The sequence below is a fragment of the Atheta coriaria genome, unplaced genomic scaffold, assembly GCF_025399875.1.
Source record: "Atheta coriaria isolate IRGN ID8LTWV9N9 unplaced genomic scaffold, Caltech_Dcor_3.1 hic_scaffold_28_pilon, whole genome shotgun sequence".
NCBI classification, from domain to species: domain Eukaryota; kingdom Metazoa; phylum Arthropoda; class Insecta; order Coleoptera; family Staphylinidae; genus Dalotia; species Dalotia coriaria.
Window position 1 is genome coordinate 64,521 of NW_027045470.1, and position 21,545 is coordinate 86,065.

The 21,545-nt window shown below is 36.2% G+C and overlaps 1 long non-coding RNA gene and 3 other non-coding genes across 4 annotated transcripts; 2 read left to right on the plus strand and 2 right to left on the minus strand.

Annotated features, from left to right (window-relative positions):
- Nucleotides 1-158: 158 nt before the first annotated feature.
- On the plus strand, nucleotides 159-230 carry TRNAH-GUG (transfer RNA histidin (anticodon GUG)). The gene has a single exon. It is a non-coding gene; the product is annotated as a tRNA-His (tRNA).
- Nucleotides 231-460: 230 nt separating this feature from the next.
- On the minus strand, nucleotides 461-542 carry TRNAL-AAG (transfer RNA leucine (anticodon AAG)). The gene has a single exon. It is a non-coding gene; the product is annotated as a tRNA-Leu (tRNA).
- Nucleotides 543-9,637: 9,095 nt separating this feature from the next.
- On the plus strand, nucleotides 9,638-9,711 carry TRNAI-AAU (transfer RNA isoleucine (anticodon AAU)). The gene has a single exon. It is a non-coding gene; the product is annotated as a tRNA-Ile (tRNA).
- A 339-nt stretch (nucleotides 9,712-10,050) lies between these two features.
- LOC135802507 (uncharacterized) lies at nucleotides 10,051-11,021 on the minus strand. The gene is made up of 4 exons (XR_010550568.1): nucleotides 10,843-11,021; nucleotides 10,502-10,785; nucleotides 10,249-10,431; nucleotides 10,051-10,184 (listed from the first exon to the last, which is right to left on the minus strand). It is a non-coding gene; the product is annotated as an uncharacterized lncRNA (long non-coding RNA).
- Nucleotides 11,022-21,545: the final 10,524 nt, after the last annotated feature.

A 21,545-nucleotide genomic window follows, 5' to 3' on the forward strand; every position in this document is an offset into this window, starting at 1 on the left:
CACCTGCATTAAATTGCTGCCAACCGTGTCTTATTAGAGCAGTGAAGCAGTAACACACACCAGCATTATGTATATTAATTAGAAAACTACAGCACATGATATGAAAGTAAATTAATTGCTGTTTTACACTAAAACAAGGCTTAAACAAGTCTTCTGTAGCCGTGATCGTCTAGTGGTTAGGACCCTACGTTGTGGCCGTAGTAACCCAGGTTCGAATCCTGGTCACGGCAATGTGTAAACATTGTCACGGAGAAGACATTTTTTGCACTATCAATATAATAAAATAATAAAAAGTTTTTTATCAAATAAAACAGGTACAAATTGTAAGAAGGTGAGTTGTTTTTGAGTGAATTAATTACTACGTTCGCCCCAATGTCTATATTCCTTGGGTAGTAACCATGCCAAGCGAACATAAGCAATGTCTTTTATTGCAATCAAATTAGATTTGATCAAAACTTCATGGCAGCGGTGGGATTCGAACCCACGCCTCCGAAGAGACTGGTGCCTTAAACCAGCGCCTTAGACCGCTCGGCCACGCTACCAGGACGATTTCCCGCGTTTTCCTTGAAATTTTCTAACCTATATAACCTAGAAAGTGTGAACCAAGGCCTCCCAATTTTGGGTAAATTGTTGCACGACTGACGGAAAGAAACACCAATAAATTTATCCAATATAATTTTATATTTGTACTTAATATTTAAGTTATGCTTAAATTGTCATAAATTATTTAAAATCTTATCATATTGCACCTAGTGAGTACCTACACACAATCAAATAAAGGAACATTTTCACGATCTTGTAATATTTACCATATTCTGCCTGGTATAATATTTAAAGTATTAATTGCAATAACATATGATGCAATATCAGAAATATCAGAAATAAATGCGCTTCTTTTCTTACAAATTTATCATTTATCACATTTCTACAAGAAACACATATTCTAGAAGTGTTTCAAACTAAATTTAAATTCGTCAAAATTGACGAAATTTTACATAGTTTTATCATTTTTATGTTTATTAGGTACATTGTTTACCGTACAAAGTAAAACATGTACCACTGATTGTACAGGCCGCTATTCGTGTCCATATCTTCCGGGAGATTGTACCAGAAATGGCGGCGCTATACAAAAATACCCAGAGTCATCATGCTGTGACGCATGCGTGTATACTGTTGGTAAGATACGATTTTCAGTCATTGTAATTATTATTATGCGCTTAAATACAAATTGTATATTTATTGTTTATGTTTGAATAGTATCTGTGGTTACAATTCTACCATCAGTTCATGGCAAAAATGTGGATGCAACTTAAAATGTACCAAGTCACCGGAAACAGGTGGTTATTGTGTAGCTAAATCTGACGACGATTCATCTTGCAGCGATTGATTAATTAAATCATGTTATCAGCTACTTTGTTATACAAGCAGCAAAATATAATAATATAATAGTGTTTATAATAAGCTAAATTTTGTTTATTTTATAGTTTTACAATTTTTAATCTAAAATTTGCAAAAACCCAATCAATACATTCTTCTTCTTCTGTGGCTCTACAGCCCATTTCGGGCCTTGGCTTCTTTCAGCTTTTGCCGCCATTCATCTCGGTTCTTGGAGACTACCCGCCAGTTCCTACAGCGGAGTAGATTTTTCGTGTCTTCTTCGATGTCGTCTTCCCACCTCTTTCTTGGTCTTCCCTTTGGTCTTCTTCCTTCCATTTTGGCTGTTAGTGTTCGTTTTGGCATCCTCTGCTCATCCATTCTCATCACATGTCCTGCCCATTGCAGTCTCTGTATTTTTGCGTATACTGATATTGGTGGGTCTTCAATAGCGTCGTATATCTCTTTATTATGTCGGAGTCTATATTCGTTGTTTTCTATAACTGGACCTAGTATTCTACGCAGAATCTTTCGTTCAAAAGTGTCAATCTTTATTTCGTTGGCAGATGTGAGAATCCATGTTTCACATCCATAAATTAGAATGGGTCTAATAATTGTCTTGTAGATTCTTAGTTTGTTATTCCTGTTGACGTTTTTGGACTTGAAGATGTGTAAGAGTGAGAAATATGCTTTGTTTGCCATAAGTATCCTGGTTTTTATTTCGGAATCTTCCTTCCCCATATGGTTTAGGTCAATACATTAATTGGTATATTAAGTACCAAGTGGCTAAACGAGAGTTTTTGTAGTAAGTGTTTAATCTATCTAGTGTTTAACAACGTGTAACAACGAGGTGCTAATCCCGTGACTAAAATTTGTGACTAAAGTACTTTAATCACGGTCTTGCCCGTTCGTGTATCTCTTTTTTGGTGTCTTAAAACTGTGGGAAAACCGGCGCTTTAAAGGTGGTAGTAGAAAAACATTGTTATCACCATTATAACACCATAAATTCATAAGAATATATTATTATAAACTAAAAAAGTTAATTTATAAAGGCACAATACAAGTACACGTATTTTCTTTAATTTCTTAAAATAGTGACATAAGGGGTATCTAACCTCAATCGACACAAAGAAACTACGACGCTAAAATGATATAAATTAGCTTTCCGCATTGTGTATTATAATACCTACTAGTGTTATAAGCTCAAGCTTCAGAATAAATTCTTATTTTTTTTCTTTTAGAGACAGGATGAAGTTCTCTTTGATTGCAAGTACAATTTTTGCCTGTTCTTTGATTTTATTATTTGCAACCAGCAAAACCAGTCAACGCAAGAGTACCAGTCGTTTGTGGTATTGCTTGTGTTTTTGAGTGTACACCTATCCCAGCCGATTGCACGCGACACTTGTGTTTTCATTGTTGGTAAATAACACTGATTTTATTAATTTTTTACCTAATATATTTGTAGTAAATTAATAATTCATTAATTGGTAATGACATACTATTAATATTAACATTAAAAACAATTTCAGGTGAAAATAAACCATGCAACTTTCAAGGAGTACTTTTTCACGAATGCGGCAACAACTTGGCATGTGAGAACAATGTTTGCAAACCAATCGAAACAAAAAAATAATCTACGGTGAACAGTACCATTACAAATAAGTTAATGAATTTGTGCTTTGTAAAATATTATACCAGACCTCACATTAAATTACTTGTTTGTTAGCTATTACACACTAATAGCTGATATGAAATGCTCGAAATGAATAATTTTGCACAATACAACAATCTAGAAATCAGTAATTTCTCCATACTTGTTAAATTTACCAATTTTAAATGCGGTTAATTTGATTTTTAAATAAAACTTCTATGAAAAACACCACAATAGACAACAAAATGCCTACCGCCCATAAAGTAAACAAACTTTTCATTTGGTTTAAACTCGCTGGTTTCCATGCCTTAATTACTTTCTTGTCAAGTATTTTGTACTGTTGCAGTAATGAATTTTCTTTTAAAAATTCCTATAACGGATTCATATTAATGATGTTGTATTATTTTTTGTAATAACTAGCAAGAATTGTTTACATTTTCTTCCCATTTTACAATTAATCCGGCTTCCGAGCAACGCCTAATCACGATATCGAAGGAATCCTTAAGTACTGAGTTTTTTCGTAGTACCACGTGGCTATTATCTGTTAAAGGTTCCTGCTCCATTAAATGAAAATGATCTCAATCAAAGTTATTCCCGTCACAACTTTCTATATATCCTAAAACGGCGTTTATCTAATAAATATGATCAAAGTACAGTGGAATCTCGGTAATCCGACAATCACTTTGCAGGGCAGTGTCGGATGAACGAATTTGTCGGATTATAGAGAACTGCCTAAGACCCCTTACAGTCCTGAATTTTCTACAAAAGAGTAATCCGACAAATTTCAAATCCTAAAGTACAAACATATGGCATGTGACCATGTCGGATTACCGAGATTACTCTGTATTATAATTTATGTGCATATATATTATATTACCAGATTGAAGCTGAGTGAATACAAATTCATACAGTGTTCCATTTTCAGTTAAATATTGCAATGATTCAGGTGAATAATCTATATATATATATATATATAGCTTCTTCAGCTGCAATTGCTAAAATATTTAATTAAATATAAACAAATAATTTATAGTGAATTTAAAAAATAGTAATAATATATTATTAGTTGTACTTGGCTATCCGTAAGCATGCGTGTATAAGTTTTTTCAGATGATGACCATGGCAAATTGGCTTTGACAATATCACCAATTGTTTTTATTTCTCCGATATATCTAGAATCATTTAAGAATCAGTGTTAATTGAGCTGCAACTATGAAAATATTTGATACTTTGGAGCTGACAAATTGCTAGACGCGGCCGAGTTGTAAACGGTCGTAAATATAATTCCAAATAACAAAATAAATGCATACATCACACGTATAAAATTATCCACAGGGATTTGATGACTATTTATACTTTGATTAAACGTCACACGTATAGTTTTAAGATATCAAAGCGAGAGTACAGTCTAAATCTGCAATATTGTTATAAATAAGAATGTATTAATCGATGTAATAAAACTAACAAATAGTTCCTGAAATATTTCAATGAACCTAAAATAAAATAGGATGAAAATATAAGTAACCAATGGTGGACATTTCTAATATTGAGTGCATATAGTAGATCGAAATGTTCTTGTGGTTTCGGTACCATGAATCTTCCTTTAAATTGAGTTACACGACTGATATCAAAATATTGGATAGTTCGGATATTTAAGACATAGTAACCTGAAGTCTATGAACTCAGTTGGTTTTTGTGAGAATAGAAAACATTCTACAGGGTTTATTACCTGTGACAATATCAATTTCATCTTTCAATAAAAAATTTAAAAATGTGCCTGGTGTCGCATTCCAATTTATACTTAGTACTTCATTGGTTATATTACTTCCATGAATTATTATAGTGAAATTATATAATTTTGCATATTCCGCCAAAATGTTCAATTCCGCACCAAGCATTAAACCTATTATGATTAATTGTATATTTAATTCTAATGATAGCACTAGCGGCACAAAAAGCATTTATAATGTTTTTCTACTTCCACCTATAAAGCGCCAGCTTTTCCTCAGTTTTTAGACACAAAAAGTGGTAATCTATATACGGACGGCCAAGCCGTACATAATATTCATTATGAACTTGCATTATGCACGAGGCGAAGCAAGCGCCTGCGCATTTGCCTACGAAACAGCGCAAGGCGGTATGAAATGCCATGCGACGTCAGTCAAATACATCAAAGCAGGCGCTGATGCTGCTGGTATCGGAGGAGCACGATATGAACCGAAGCGTCACATGGACCGGCGCGCGGCACGGCATTTATAACCTTACGGTTTGTCAAGTACGACATTTACGAGCCGGACAAATATGTGTGCGATGATTTCAAATACAAAAGTTGAAAAACCAAAACCGCAACGTGGAACTAGAGTGGAAGTAGAAAAAATAGAGTAAGCACCTTGTGGCAAAACGTTGTTAAAGCCCTCGTTTGGACTCTTATTACTTAATATACTATTTACTGAAAAGCTTTGACGCGAACTGTAATATTATAATAAAACATTATTAAATAAATACCTATGTTAACCAAAGTACTTTGATTTTTAGAACCAATGACAAGTTCACGTCCTAGTTGCTTAGAGAATCCAGTCGAAATATAATCTTGTGTCTCAAATTTTAGAGTATTATTACTTTTATACCGAACATTAACCAAGCTGAGTGTGTTATTTCTGCGTGTGTTTTTATAATTGTGGTTGTATATTTCAAAAGTATGCTCAGTTGGTTTCATAAATAACATATTATAAACATTATTGAAAATCGACGAGGGAAATGCTAATGATTCATTTGTGTTCATTAATATTAAATATTTTCTATTGATATAACCATCAGATGTATTTTTTTGCAAGTATTCCTCCAAATAATTGACGACTTGTGTGGAGTTTTCCACCTGTGCAATGATATTTTCACAATGTAATTAATACTTGTAGATTTATTTTATCCACTTGAGAAATCAGATACACAGGATATAATTTTATTCTATTTGGGGTTTCAGTGGCGATATATTATTATCACACATGAGTTACGCAGAAATAATGATGGTAGCAATACATCCAGGAAATGCTGATACATTTTTAAGGCTCTTACGTATTTGTGAAACAATTTACACACAATTTATGCTTAAATAATCGTTTGTGTTGCGTTTGAAAAAGTTGTATAATCACTAGCAACTGCACCGCATGAAACTAATGGCAACAATTTTCTCCTGTGTTTTATATACCTACTAGTTAACCGGGCAAACGTTGTTTTGCCATATAAATTATTTCTAGTTTCTAGATAAATTTTAGTGTAGACAAAAAGTAACTTACTTATTATAAAAAATAGGGGTTGGTGATAAGAAACCAAAAATTTAGGGTTGTATGTATATTTTAATGCCACATTAAAAAAATTAAAACAAAAAATTTCGACCAAAATTAAAAAAAAAAATAAGGGTGAACAACCCTTATCACTTAGAGATATGAAGTTACCGATTCTCAGACCTACTGAATACGCATATAAAAGTTTTCTTTGAGCGGGATGAAAAATGATTAAATTACTAAAATGGCTATAAAGAAATAGGGGTTGGTGATAAAAACTAAAAATTTAGGTTGAAATACAATGGTAGTACGAGAGGGTGAGTATAAGCTAAGTAAAGTTAAGTAAACACTTACTGTTCGCTATACCCTCACAATATCATAAAACGATATTTTTACTAAACCATTGCAAGTCAATGCAAGTATTTGTCAAGCCTGATGTGGATAGATATTTCGACCATTAGAGGTCTCATCAGCACACCTACTGGCTTGACAAATACTGCATTGACCTGCCATGGCTTATATACCATGGCTTATATACCATAATGGTCGAAATAGCTATCCACATCAGGCTTGACAAATACTTGCATTGACTTGCAATGGTTTAGTAAAAATATCGTTTTGGCGATATTGTGAGGGTATAGCGTACAGTAAGTGTTTACTTAACTTTACTTAGCCTAAAAATTTAGGGTTGTATGTATTTTTTAATTCCACATTATAAAAAAAATAAAAACAAAAGAATTTGTCCAAAAATTTAAAAAAAAGTTAAGGGTGAACAACCCTTATCACTTAGGGGTATGAAAAATAGATGTTGGCCGATTCTCAGAACTACTGAATACGCATATAAAATTTGGTAAAAATCGGTAAAGCCGTTTCGGAGGAGTATGGAAACAAACACTGTGACACGCAAATTTTATATATATACTAGTTAACCGGGCAAACGTTGTTTTGCCATATAAATTATTTCAAGTTTCTAGTTAATTTTAGTGTAGACAAAAGTAACTTACTTATTATAAAAAATAGGGGTTGGTGATAAGAAACCAAAAATTTAGGGTTGTATGTATATTTTAATGCCACATTAAAAAATAAAAACAAAAATTTCGACCAAAATTTAAAAAAATTAAGGGTGAACAACCATTAGTACAGTCATTTGGTACTAAAAAACGTGGTTGCTGGGAAAATAGTGCGGGATTGTTGAAAATTGGTATTCATATAGATTTCGAGGTGCTCTTTACGAATTTGAACTTTGCCTCCTCGTATCTTGTTCGCTCGCGCCACCATCATGGAAAAATGGTGTCAAAAAACAGTTTTTTGACCATATCTCCTTTCCGACTCATTTTACGATAAACATATCTATATAATAAATTAAACTAGAGAAAATTTCCTATAATTTATGTAAGTATCTTTTTCTTGTAAAATTAATAGTTTTGGCGTACGGGCGCCACAAAGTCTACTTCAACATTCGTTGTTCACGAGATATGTAGGAAACGATATAATAATGAGAAACTAATCATTGCGTTTAAAAAAGGAAGTGTTGTCACGACTTTTCAACCACAACTGCGATCCACGTGCCCAACATTCTCATTTAAAGATAATTGTTTTTTGTACGCTGCTGAAATAACAGCAGAATTTATAGCGAAATAAAAACGGACGCATTTGAGTGATCGAAATATTGTGTATAGCGTACATAAATTATCGATGAAAAACACTATTTCAGAACGTCCTAGAGCACGTAATGATGATTGGGGTAGAGCGATTGTTGAATGACTCGAGCGTGTTTATGATTTGGTCGCAGCCAATGCACAGTATCACAATTCGTGCATGTTATCGGCGAAGATGTAGATCTTCTTATTCTTTTAACGGCGCTATCAATGTGTTCAAACATATATTTGCTAAAACCAGAAAAAGAAAAAATTTTGCAATAAATCTATTCAACCAAAAGCATGATCGATCAAACCGCGGCAGATCACATATTATTCTTACACGCTTTTAGTGGCTGTGCTACAACATCTGCACTCTTTCATCAAGAAAAATTAAAATGTATTAATGTACTCTGCAAAAATCCAGATTTAAACGAAGTTATCCAGGTATTTAAAAACCCAAAGGCTGGTACAGAGATCATTGCTACAGCTGGCGAATTCTTCCTTCTTAAATTATACAGTTACAGTGATGTGAAAACTATGCAAAATATGTCTTCAAACATCTATAGATATGCCAGCTTCACAAAATCAGCATACAAAAATAAATTTAATATTGCATCGCTACCACCAACAGAAGCCGCAGCCCGACAACATTCGTTCAGAACTTATCACCAAGTTAGCAAGAATGGGCTAATTCCTGTCACCACACTTGAGCCCCCAGCTCCCGAAACATTGTTAAAACTAGTATCTTGCAAATGCAAAAAGGGATGTCTGAAAGCCTGCGGCTGCAGAAAGGCTGGATTGAAGTGCTCCGTTATCTGTACAAATTGCAGTGGTACCTGTGATAATTCGCAAGTTCCATCACAAGATAGCGATGAAGAGGAAATGAATTTTCATCATTTTTTATTATTATTATTATTTTTTATTATTTGAATCAAGACAATTTAAAGCAAGGAAAAAGTGGTAGGCAACTTTTTATTGCAAAAATTTGACTGGAAAGGTGAAAATTGTGGTAAAAGCTAAGACATAGATTAACTCATATTATATTTTAAATCTATATGGCGTTAAACTAAATTTCACATTTTTTAAACTAAAATTCAATAATTTTATGCATAAATGCATCTCCATAATAAGTTGTTACGATTACCGTTTTTGAGCACACGTACGATGAACTCGAGAACCAAGATAGCATTGAAAACGATAATCCCATCGCGGATAGTATGGCAGAAAATTTTACCTGTGATATTTCGATCGGTCCTGAAAACAATTAACGCACAACACCTGGTCCATCGCGAAGAGCGAATCGGAAGATAATCCATTACATTTTGGAATAGTGCGTGTGGATTAGGCCTACTGGGAATACCACGATAAAAAAACAAACGCGCCACGTACTCTACCTCATGGTGGTGTGGAAATGAGTTTTTGGCAAAAATTAATGTTGAAGTAGTCTTTGCGGCGCCCGTACGCTAAAACTATTAATTTTACAAGAAAAAGGTACTTACATAAATTATAAGAAATTTTCTCTAGTTTAATTTATTATATAGATATATTTATCGTAAAATGAGTTGGAAAGGAGATATGGTCAAAAAACTGTTTTTGACACCATTTGTCTAAGATGGTGGCGCGACCGGCAAAGATACGCATTTTTATTTATATTCTACTGCGATCCTTGGTGCCCAACTAGGTAAACTATTGGCCCATTAGCTCAGTTGGTTAGAGCGTCGTGCTAATAACGCGAAGGTCGCGGGTTCGATCCCCTCATGGGCCACGTCCTTTTGCCAACATCTAATACTATCAATTTTAAGTGGTCAATTTATCCACGGTTTCGCATAAAATGGAAAAATGCATAATTGATATTGCGTTTTTAATCCCGCTACTCATCCGTTAAGGGAGACTAGTAGTTGAGGTGTTATCAATGACAAGTAGCAATTAATACGTTTTAATACCTTTATTATTTTTCACTAAATTATCTACTGTCATACATTAAATTGCTTGAGCAAAATACAAGCAAAAATTACAATTCCACAAAGCAACAATACACAAATCCCTTATTCTTCCATATTTGGTCTGTGATAAACTTACAAATTTAAAATGCGGTTAATTTGATTTTTAAATATTTTTTTATTATTTCTATGAAAAAAACAACAATAGACAATAAAAACTTGCAGGTTTCCATACGTTAATTACCTTTTTGTCAAGTATTTGGTACTGTTGCAGTAATGAATTTGAGTTTAAAAAGGCCTATAAAAGATTCGTATTAATGGTGTTGTATTAATTTTTGTAATGAGTAGCAAGTATTGTTTACCTGTTCTTCCCATTTTACAATTAATCCAGCTTCAGAACATCGCCTAATCATGATATCCATAGATTCCTTAAGTACAGAGTTTTTTTCGTAATAACATGTAGGTATTTTCTGTTGTAAATTCCTGCTCTATTAATTGAAAATGCTCCCCATCAAAGTTATGAACGACACCCAAACTAGTATATCCTAGAACACCAAATAAAGAATAAATGTTATTCAAGTATCATAATTTATATATATAATACGACATATATACCAGATTGAAACTGAGTGAATACAAATCCATAAGGTGCTCCACTGTCCATTATATCTTGCATTAATTTACGTGAACGCTTTATATATAGTTTCTTCAGCTGCAATTGCTAAAATATTTAATTAAATATAAACCAATACTTTATAGTGAATATAAAAAAATAGTAAAAATATATTATCAGTTGTAATTGGCTATCCCTAAGAATGTGTGGATAAGTATTTATAGATGTTGACCAGGGCAAATCGGCTTTAATTATATCACCAATTGTTTTTATTTCTCCGATAAATCTAGAATCATTTAAGAATTAGTGTTAATTGAGCTGCAATAATGCCAATGTTTGATACCTTGGAGCTGACAAATTGCTCGACGCAGCCGAGTTGTAAATGGTCGTAAATATAATCCCAAATAACAAAATAAATGCATATATCACACATGTAAAATTATCCACAGGGATATGATGGCTGTTCATACTTTGATTAAAAGCAATACCATATAGATTTAAGACATCAAAGCGAGAGTACAGTCTAAACTGCAATATTACTATGAATAAGAATATATTAATTTACCGATATGATGAAACTAACAGATACTGCCTGAAATAAATCAATAAACCTAAAATAAAATAAATAGAAAATATAAGTAACCAATAGTAGACATTTTTAATATTGAGGGCATATAGCAGATCGAAATATTCTTGAGGTTTCGGTACCATAAATCTTCCTTTAAATTGAGTTACAGGACTGCTATCAAAATATTGGATAGTTGCGGAAGATAAGGCATAATATGCTGAAATATATGAATTCAGTTGGATTTTGGAGGGATTAGGAAACATTCTGTGGTATATATTACCAATGACAATATCCATCTCATCTTTCATTACAAAAATGTACGAGTGAGCCTGCAGTCGCTTTTCTATTTTTTCTTATGCCTCCACTGCCAAGTGTTTTATTTTTGCGTATTATTATAGTGAAATTATATAATTTTGCATATTCCACTACAATTTTTAGTTTTATTCAAAACACCAAAGGTGAGTAATATGTGTTATAAACATTTAATTTATAACTAATAGCCCAAAGATTTAAAAATATGTCATAATTTCATGTATCTTGTGAAATATTGGCGGTGTCCATAGTAATGCAAGTATTTAAACGAGTACACTAACGCATAGTGGCGCGCTCTATTGGCGAATATTTGGTCCCCTAGATCGTGACCATTAATTTAACATGACGTTCGGACTCCTTATATCTATACTTCGTGAGATAAATGCTCACGATTTCTGGAGCGCAAGAGGAAAATATTTTTTTTTATTAATTATGTATAATTATATTATGTATAAAAAATTTAAAATGTTCATAATACTAAAGTAGATGAACTTACTTGAAGGTAGAAAAAATTTCATCTACCCTTTCCACCTGAAAAAAAAAAATTATCACCGTTTCAAATTGAGCGTGAGCAAAATGCTCATAACAAGAGTGCTGACGGGTTAATATTAGAGTCCGACCAAAACTGAATTTTAGCCGAAACCGAAACCGAAATTTCAGCCCTGCAATCAGTTTCGGCCGAAACCGAAACTAATTTATTTGCATAAACATATTTTTCTACTTTTACCTACACATCGCCAGTTTTTCCACGTTTTTTTAGATACATAATCCATTTCGGGAGTAAAGTCCTCGTTTAGTCACTGGCTACTTAATATAGTATTAATATGAGCGAACTAAGATGGCAAGTAACGACCGCCATTAGCCGCGAGGTTAGCCGAGCGACGCACGACAATTCACGAAAAGTGAGTTTCGGTGTGGTCGAAAATTTCGGCCATTTTTTGGCCGAAACCGAAACTGAAGCCGAAACTCGATTTCTTGGCCGAAACTGGCCGAAACCGAAACCGAAATTTTGGTCGGTCTCTAGTTAATATACTATTAATGTTTTTATCATTGAATGACTTTGACGCGAACGGTAATATTATAATAAAACATTACTAAATAAATACCTGTGGTAACCAAAGAATTAGGATTTTTAGAACCAATGACAAGTTCACGTCCCAGTTGCTTAGGGAATCCAATCGAAATATAATCGTTTTCCTCAAATTTTAGAGTATTATTATTTTTATACCAAACATTTACCAAACTGAGTGTGTTATTTCTGCGTGTGTTTTTATAATTATGGCGGTATATTTCAAAAGTATGCTCAGTTGGTTTTACAAATAACATGTTATAAATATCATTCAAAATCGACGAGGGTAAAGCCAATGATTCATTTGTATTCATTAATATTAAATATTTTCTGTTGTTATAAAATCCAGATGTATTTTTCTGGAAATATTCTTCCAAATAATTCACGACTTGCGTGGAATTTTCCACCTGTACTGTAACATTTTCACAATGTAATACTTCTAGATTTATTTTATCCACATGAGAAATCAGATACACAGGATATGATGTTATTCTATTTGGAGTATCAGTAGAGATATATAACACACATGAATTAGACAGAAATAATGATGGTATCAACACGTCCAAAAGAAATTGATACATTGATACGTTGATATTGGTGTGGCGTTTAAAAATAAGTTAAAAATACACTGCCAAATGCACCACACCATACTAATGGAAAAAATTTAAACCTGTGCCTATATACCTAATATCCAATATAGATACTAAAAGAATAATATAATAACATATGTGTATTGTATTAAATGCATCGTAAAAATAATAGTAAAATAAGTATTAGTCACTTTATTAACACAAGTCACTGTTTAAATTTTCTCCGTTCATTGGTATCACCCTTATCTGGTAATAAAAATCACATTAGCTATATTTTCAGATTTACCCACAACGTGGTACTCTATATACGGACGGCCAAGCCAAGTCACACTATTATAATACATGTATAATATAAATATAGAAACATATAGTTTTCTCACTTGCTTATGCTTGGTCACATTTTTTCATTTGTTAATGGGAATACTCCCCACAGTGACTTTTGCTCACATTGACAATTGCCCATAGTGACTTTTGCTCACACAGACAATTGAGCAACATAGACAATTGCTCACAATTTAATTTTTTTTTTTATATTTATTAAAAAACAATGAATAATAATGCAATATTTAAGGAGATTGGCAAAGTTTTAATTATTCATATATTAGTTATTTAATTACGCAAATATTAAAAATTATGTGTGAGTATACTAGAAGTGAAACTTCTATAGTTATATGTATTGCTAATTAATTAAGATAAAATGAACAAATAGTTTATTTGAAAAATCAGACACTATTAGCGTGCTAGCGAGGCCTCTTATTTGTTATATATTTGTATATAAATTATTTCATAACTATTATTCATTGCTTAAAAAAAATTCAAAAAAATTAAATAGTGAGCAATTGTCAATGTGCGCAATTGTCCGTGTGAGCAAAAGTCACTGTGGGGAGTATTCCCTGTGAGCAAAAGCCCGGTGAGCAATTGTCCGTGTACAGTTACAGTCATAACGGGCAGTTGTCTTGTGAGCAGTTGTCGTGTGAGCGTTCGTCTTATGGGCAAATGTCCGGGAACTTGTCGACCACTAGTTTGCAACTTACCGGCAGTTTGGATATGACCATTGATTTGGCAAATGTCCGGGAACCAAAAACCAAATCAATGGTCATATCCAAACTGCCTGTAAGATGCAAACTAGTGGTCGACAACCTTTGTACTCGTTGGTTTCAAGAATAGGAACAGATTTCATACACTTTTTGACAAATATTCAACAATATAACAATTATTTTGAAATGACTTCATTTGGAATTCAAGGATGCCATATGAGTGTCAATCAGTGAAAAACAAGAAACAAAAAAAATAAAACACGCTACATTACGTGTACTAAATAAAATGTTATACAAGTTGCCTATAGTATAGTCATTTGCGTGCATTTGTTATTTGATTATTGACGATACAATACTATCACTAGCTAAACTGTACTATAATAATAGCATATTAAGTATCAAGCGCGCAAATTTACGGTCATGATACCGTAGTGAAGTCTATTTTGACTGCATCAATATAAGGGCGCGAGGGGCGCACAGCGTTTGGTCTTTAGAACGTTGTTTCGTTTCAGAAATAATATGCAGTTGTTTATTATAGAGCATGCAATCATTTATGAAATGAATCAATTTGGTGTATAAATTAATAATTTATTTTGTGTTATAATGATATTACAATATCTGTGCTATTGTTACATGTTGCCAGCATATTTCAGGGTTGTTTTGACTCGTGTCACATATCAACTTAATGACCAAATACTACCTACAGTCACCACTTCATTTTGGCTGCGAAATGAATCAGTTAGTTCTGTATTTATATATATATATATATATATATTTGAAAATATTTTTTAAAAACTAAATTAATTTTAGAAAAGGGCCGAGGTGGTGAATTATCAATGATGAAGACATTTGTAGAAAAATTTAACTACACATTAAAACTAGTATTGTCTACAGTACGGTGGGGCCAGATATATGAAAATTTAACAGTTACTGGAGCACAGAATGATGTTTATACAGGAAAGGCTGATATTTTAATAGGTAAAATTATATAAAAAAAAACGCTAGAAAACGTATAAAAATACAATATTTTAATTTATTTTAGGTGGATTTTATTTATCAGGATTAAACAATTTAATGCATTTTTCAACTTATACTCTTCGAACGGGGTTGACGTTCTTGGTTCCATTTCCACAACCAGCAAATGGTTTATCACTGTTACAAAAACCATTGCATTACGCAGTTTGGTTAGTGATGTTGGGTGTTCTCAGCGAACTTGTAGTCGCTTTGAAAATATTATATGATACAACTGAAAATAGAACTAATAAGTAGAGTTTAAAATACATATCATACAGATATTTATGATCAATTTTCAGAAATCGTGCACAAAGTATCACTTTTGAGTTGAGCTTAGTAGTTCTAGCCGGGTTATAACAACAACCGATAAACTTACCAATAAAATTAATTGGTTGTGTAGTAATTAATTTTGGAATGGTATTGTTAGTCATTTTTTATACCAGTGGATATTCAAGCATTATGACCAAAAGATCGTACGTATTGATAATGTAAATACGAGTACTTGATGAATAAAATATTTCATATTATTTCTAGATACGCTCCTTATGTATCAACAGGAAGAGAACTAGAAAATAGTGATTTGCTGTTTATGTTGGTCCATATGGGATATTTCGCTAACATAGACATAGTTAGTGACAGCTTGTAAAATATATGTTAAATTCCTTTATTATATTGTTATATATTTTAGTTACAATATCCAAATATAAAGACAAATCCATCAATAACAGAACCAGAAGAATTACAACAAATACTCAAGAACACTAATTATGTATCAATTGCCATAGATCATTTAAATTTAGGTAAAAATAAATTATTTATGTGTGACAATTTACTTATCTTAGCATAAATGTTTTGTTTATAGGCTATGCTCTTGGTGACTATGATGATGTGATTAATGTAACAACTCTGGAAACATTCACAGTACTCAAAGATGATATATCATACGATTGGTGTGTTTTTCCAGTTTATAAACATTCTGTGATTTCACCAGTGTTAAATAAATTTATTGCGCAAATACGTGAGTCGGGATTAAATGTAAATGTAGGATACTTTTTTTTTAATACTTTTTGAAGTGAAAACTTCTTTGGAAGATACTAAATGTTTTCTCCGTCTCTTCTTTGCGCGATGCTTTGTAGCTTCTCCACTCAACATGCAGCGACCAAAACGATCAAATCTTATCCGACAAAACCGTAATGCAACTAGGATTCGAAGGATTGCGAATGAAAGGACTGAAGAAGAACAAAACATTGCACGCGAAAAGCGCCGTATTAGTATGACTCGACTTCGTGCTTCTCAATCACAAGAGCAAAGCGAGGCGGAACAAAGTTTGCCGGGTCAGCTAGTATCACATAAATTATAGCTTAATATGTAGGCGTAGCGACAACCAATTTCACAATAATCTGAATTTTTATAAATTCATCGTTTGCCTAGATTAATGGTGCTATTCTGAGCAGCACCCGAAGTGCCGTACTGTCGAACGAACGCAAATTGCGATTCTGAGTGGCCGACGGAGGTCTTTTGGAGGGTTCAGGTCGCCTCAATTTTTCGAGCAGCTTGAGGGTGCCGATAGCTTTCGTAACATGTTATACGTATGCGCTGCTCTCTTGGTGCGGGTGAAACTGCCTTACCGCAGCTCTTCGTTCTCACTCGCTCGTCTGCTGTCTCAGTCTGCCTATTCATCGAGTCATACTAACACGGCGCTTTTCACGTGCAATTTCTCGTTCTTTTTCAGTCCTTTCATTCGCAATCCTTTGAATCCTAGTTGCATTAGAGACGGAGAAAACTCGTTTAGTATCTTCCAAAGAAGTTTTCACTTCAAAAAGTATTAAAAAAAGGATCCTACATTTACTAAGTCTTTGCAAAGGCCAAAAGTGCCGTCGCCAGGACCAATGGGAGGCACTTCATGTTGCAAACCCGATCCTTGTACACCAGACACAGGTGTCTTTGATGACGTTTGGCAATTGTCGTGAGAAATAAGCATGAGAAATTTCTGATGTTGCCATGTAGTGATACCTTCGAAGGAAGCGAGGTACTTGCCGCTGATTGACCAGGCTTTGTGGCTTGAGATATTGATTTAGACCATGGACGAATTAAACCTTTTCGGCCTGTTTACTCGGTTGTCGCGGTTTGTTTAACAAAGATTATGTAACTTGCAAAATACTCCGTCGCGAGATCTAACTTAATAGATTTTAAAAGTGCAAGTTCAATGAGGTCAGTGTACCTATTACTTAGAAAAGATGGCGTCCGGACCAGACAATAACACAAAATGGAATACGAGCACCCACAACTTACTAAGCACTGAGGGTTCAAAAATACTCATATAGATGCTTTCGGCTGCCCCTTTTATTATGCACCCTCGTACTTCCTCTCAGCGGCCCATCACGGTGTCACGTAGGAAATACGAGTGGCGACGCAATACATACAAAGTTAAACCAAGCAACAAACTTAAACTACATAAGAAACTTAAATCCAAACTATACAGCTGGATAGCGCACGACACAACACCTTAGAGTTCAAACATTCCGCTCCCCATTAAGCGATCCGTTTAATTATTCTCCGCGGTCGCGCACTTCAGTGTTCTAACAAGAAAGGCGATAGCTTCACTACGATCAACGATTCCGGACCCGACCCGTACCGCTGTGCTGCGAATGATGCCGTCTTTTCCAGGATGAACGGCAACGACTCTTCCTAGCCGCCATTGAAACGGTGGCAGATTGTCCTCGCGTACCACCACCAGCTGCTCCACACTTAGGGAGACGGCAAGCAATCTCCACTTGCTTCGCTGATGCAACTCTGTATAAAATGTAATTAAAAACTTGTTAAGAATGTAGTTAACAGCGCTAGTAAATAGTTATAAATAAATGTAATTGACTCAAGATTGTGGTGTCTGTGTAATCTGGTCCCGGTGTAGTGGTAAATGAAGCTGCTGAAGTGGATGGGTAAGTGTGTCTCGTCTCCTTCGTACGAACCTGCTTCCTGGAAGCTAGTAGGAACAGCTGCTTGCACAAGCGCCAGATCATTCGCTCTGGAACTCGTACGCCTATACACGCCTTCTCGTTCGGAATATGTGTACCTTAGGAGCGTAATAAACATCGTAGATTACTGGTTGTATGCTTTGTGTATGGAGAGGTGGCAAAATCTGTTGATAGACTCATTGATTGTAAGTAGTTGACTTAACACCAGGAGCGGTTCCGGATCCGGATGGTTAAGCCCTCGCAAAAGAAAAAGAAATGTACACAGCTTAAATGAGCGTAGCGTAGTCGATTGAGGTTAGGCATGAATCGCATGATGGTTGTTACCAAATGGAGTTCGTAATGTAATGTGTTTACTCATACCTTGTAGCAGTAGTTTCGGGAGGACTAAAATACTGTACCGATGTCATGTTACTCGTACCTGGTAGCAGTAATTTTGGGTGGATTAAAGTACTATACCGATGTAGTGTTCGTATGATGCTGGCACAAAACGGAATGAACGAGTTCGTGATATGTTGGCTGGCACCGCAATAGTTCCTGGCGGCGAGGGGAGCCCGTGGTGTTAGCTGGCACCCCAAGTTCATCGCGGCGAGGAAAGCCAGTGGCTCTGCCATTAACGGACACTTTGTGAGTCATTTAGTAGCCTGTTTGTGTCAAAAGCTGGCGGTGGGTGATTCTTCTCGGATTTCATTTCATTATAGTATTTGTTTGCTTATTTGAATTTATGAAAGAAATTATTTTTAAATTAATCATTATGTTAAGTTTTTACATTCTTCCGCCACCCATTCGTTACCAGGGTAACAAATAATTACATAACATCCATTGTTGAGGGGCAGACGGCAGATCTTGGCTATGGGTCTGTCCAAGGTGGAGGCTTGAGTGCAAACGGTTCCGGTCCAGATGAGTCCATCTTTCCCGGCGTGGATCTGTGTGATATGATCAAGCATCCATTTCGCTGGCGGATAGCGTTCATCTACCACGAGGACCATTTTGCCCATTTTGAAGTTGGGCGAACTTTGGTTTCATTTGGAGATGGATAGGTAGCGTTGGAGGCACGCTGCGCACCAATACTTCCAGGCGCCATCAAGAGCTTGGCGAATGAGTTGCCAACGAGACAGTCGGTCTGGTTTGAGATGTTCCAGCGCGGGTTCTAGCAAGGCGTTGGGCGCCTTACCGATGAGAAAGTGTCCGGGGTTGAGGGCCTCAAGGTCTTCAGGGTCCTCGGTCAATGGACAGAGTGGCCGAGAGTTCAACGTCGCTTCAACTTGGGTCAAGAAGGTGGTCATCTCTTCGAAGGTGAGGACTCTTTCGCCAACACTGCGCCGAAGGTGATGTGTGACGGATTTGACCCCGGATTCCCATTTTCCGCCGAAATGGGGCGCTGAAGGTGGGATGAATTTCCACTTGGTGCCAAGGGATCCAAAGAGGTTGCCAACTTCCATTGATTCCTTGGTGGCGGCGGTGAATAGTCGTCGGATTCCCTTATCTGTACTTTGAAATTGGTACCGCAGTCACAATAGAAGGTGGAACAAATTCCTGGACGTGTGGGGAATCGCATCAGCATTAAGATTGGAGTTCAAGCATCGGGTTAGTGGATGAGTCTTGCCGAGTTGTTCTCCCTTTTCAGGATCTGAATTTCTTGCCCAAAGACTTGTCCTTGAACGTACTTAATCCAATAGAGGCGAGCGTCTTTGAGGTCACCAGGCGATATAGGGTTATCATCAGTGAGGTTGACGGCTGCTTCTTGAATTTTGAAACGGCTCGATCGAATATCACCGTGGATCGGATGACCCGCGTGGGTTATAAGGCTCTGTTGAAGAGGTGATTTAGCAGCGGTTCAGGTATCGCCGTGACTACGTTGAATTTGGTGGATCTCATGTAAGAAGTCGGCTTGTATATTGCTCGGCCAACAGTCGGGGGCCTGCAGAAGGTATAAAAGGCCGTTCCACCACAGCGGGTGACTGATGAGTTCTGCCGCTGTCAGGCACCGCGTAGCAGAATCCGCTGGATTTAGTTTTCCAGGAATGAAACGCCATTGAAGTTGACTCGATTACTCCTTCCAACGTGAAGGATGATTATTAACCCAGGTGTGTGTGATGGCGGAATCGGTCCAGCAGTAGGCAGGGTGAGCGCTCCAGTTCATCGAGGTAATGACATACTCCAGTAGATGAGAGAGAAGCACAGCAGCACAGAGCTCCAGACGTGGGATGGTGAGGCGCTTAAGTGGTGCAACCTTGGTTTTCGAGCACATCAATGTGATGGTGGGGGTCCCACGCATTAATGCTCGCACATAGCCGCCATAGCCTTTTGAGATGCGTCGCAGAATCCGTGGATGTCGAACGTCACTGCGAAATGGAGAGCTGAGGCAACTCTTGAAGCTGGTTCAAGTAATTGGTCTACGTTTGAGAGGCATCTTGGGGTAGCTCTTCGTCCCATCCCATTGAGCGTCCACAATTCTTGAATGAATATCTTCCCGGTAATGATCACTGGGGTAAGGAACCCCATTGGGTCGAAGATCTGAGCGATAGCGGAGAGTAATTTTCGCTTGGTAACGGATGCATCCACGGCCATCTTGATGATGGAGTAGAACGATGAGACTGGAACGAGCTGTTGTAAGTTTTCATACTTCCCCAGGAAGTCGGTGTATGACTGCTTGAAGACGGGGTTCAATCGAAATTTTTTTCTGCAGACAGTACAGCATCCGTAGAGCTTTGGGCTTTGAGTCGCCGAGTTGACTCGGAGGTGACTTGAAGGGTAGTCGAACTATATAACGGCCGTTCTTGTCTCTGGAGTGTGTGGTGAGGAAATGGTTCTCACATTCCTCTTCGGCTTCGGTGAGCTTTAAGTTTGGGGTGTTAGGTACTTCGTCGACAGTCCAAAACCGTTGAAGGCTTGCATCTAAATCGAGGTCGGTTTTAAAGTGGAGCGTGCGCAACAAGGCTGCCTCATTGGAACTGCCGGAGGGTCCGAAGACTATCCACCCAAACCTGGTGAGCTGAGCAGTGGGCGACAGAGGACCGTCCTTGACCACGCCTTCTCCAATGATTTGGCCGTAGACGTCGGCGCCGAGAATTAAGTCGATGGGGTTGGTGATGAAGAATTCAGGGTCAGCGCGTTTGTCAGCTGTGGGAGAATGTGGGCCCGGATCCTCATTGGCCTAGAATTATCAAAGTGTGAATAAGCTGTGAATAGTGCAATACCTTGTGTCCTGCTTGTTGATTGGCCGCCTATGCCGATTATGGGTGTAGAATTGGTTCCTCGAGTGAGTGTGAGGCGTTGCACAATGCGCTCAGTGATGAGGGAGACTTCGGATCCCTGGCCTATCAGCTCGCGTACGTTCATACGCTCGCCATTGTCGGATGCGATTATTAGTTTGGCAAGGAAGTTGCAGCTGGACTGAACTGCACTGCCATGATTCGTGTGGACTGCAGATGCATCTTTTGTTGCTGGTCTTGTCGTGGAAGCTTGAAATGACGTGTGTTAC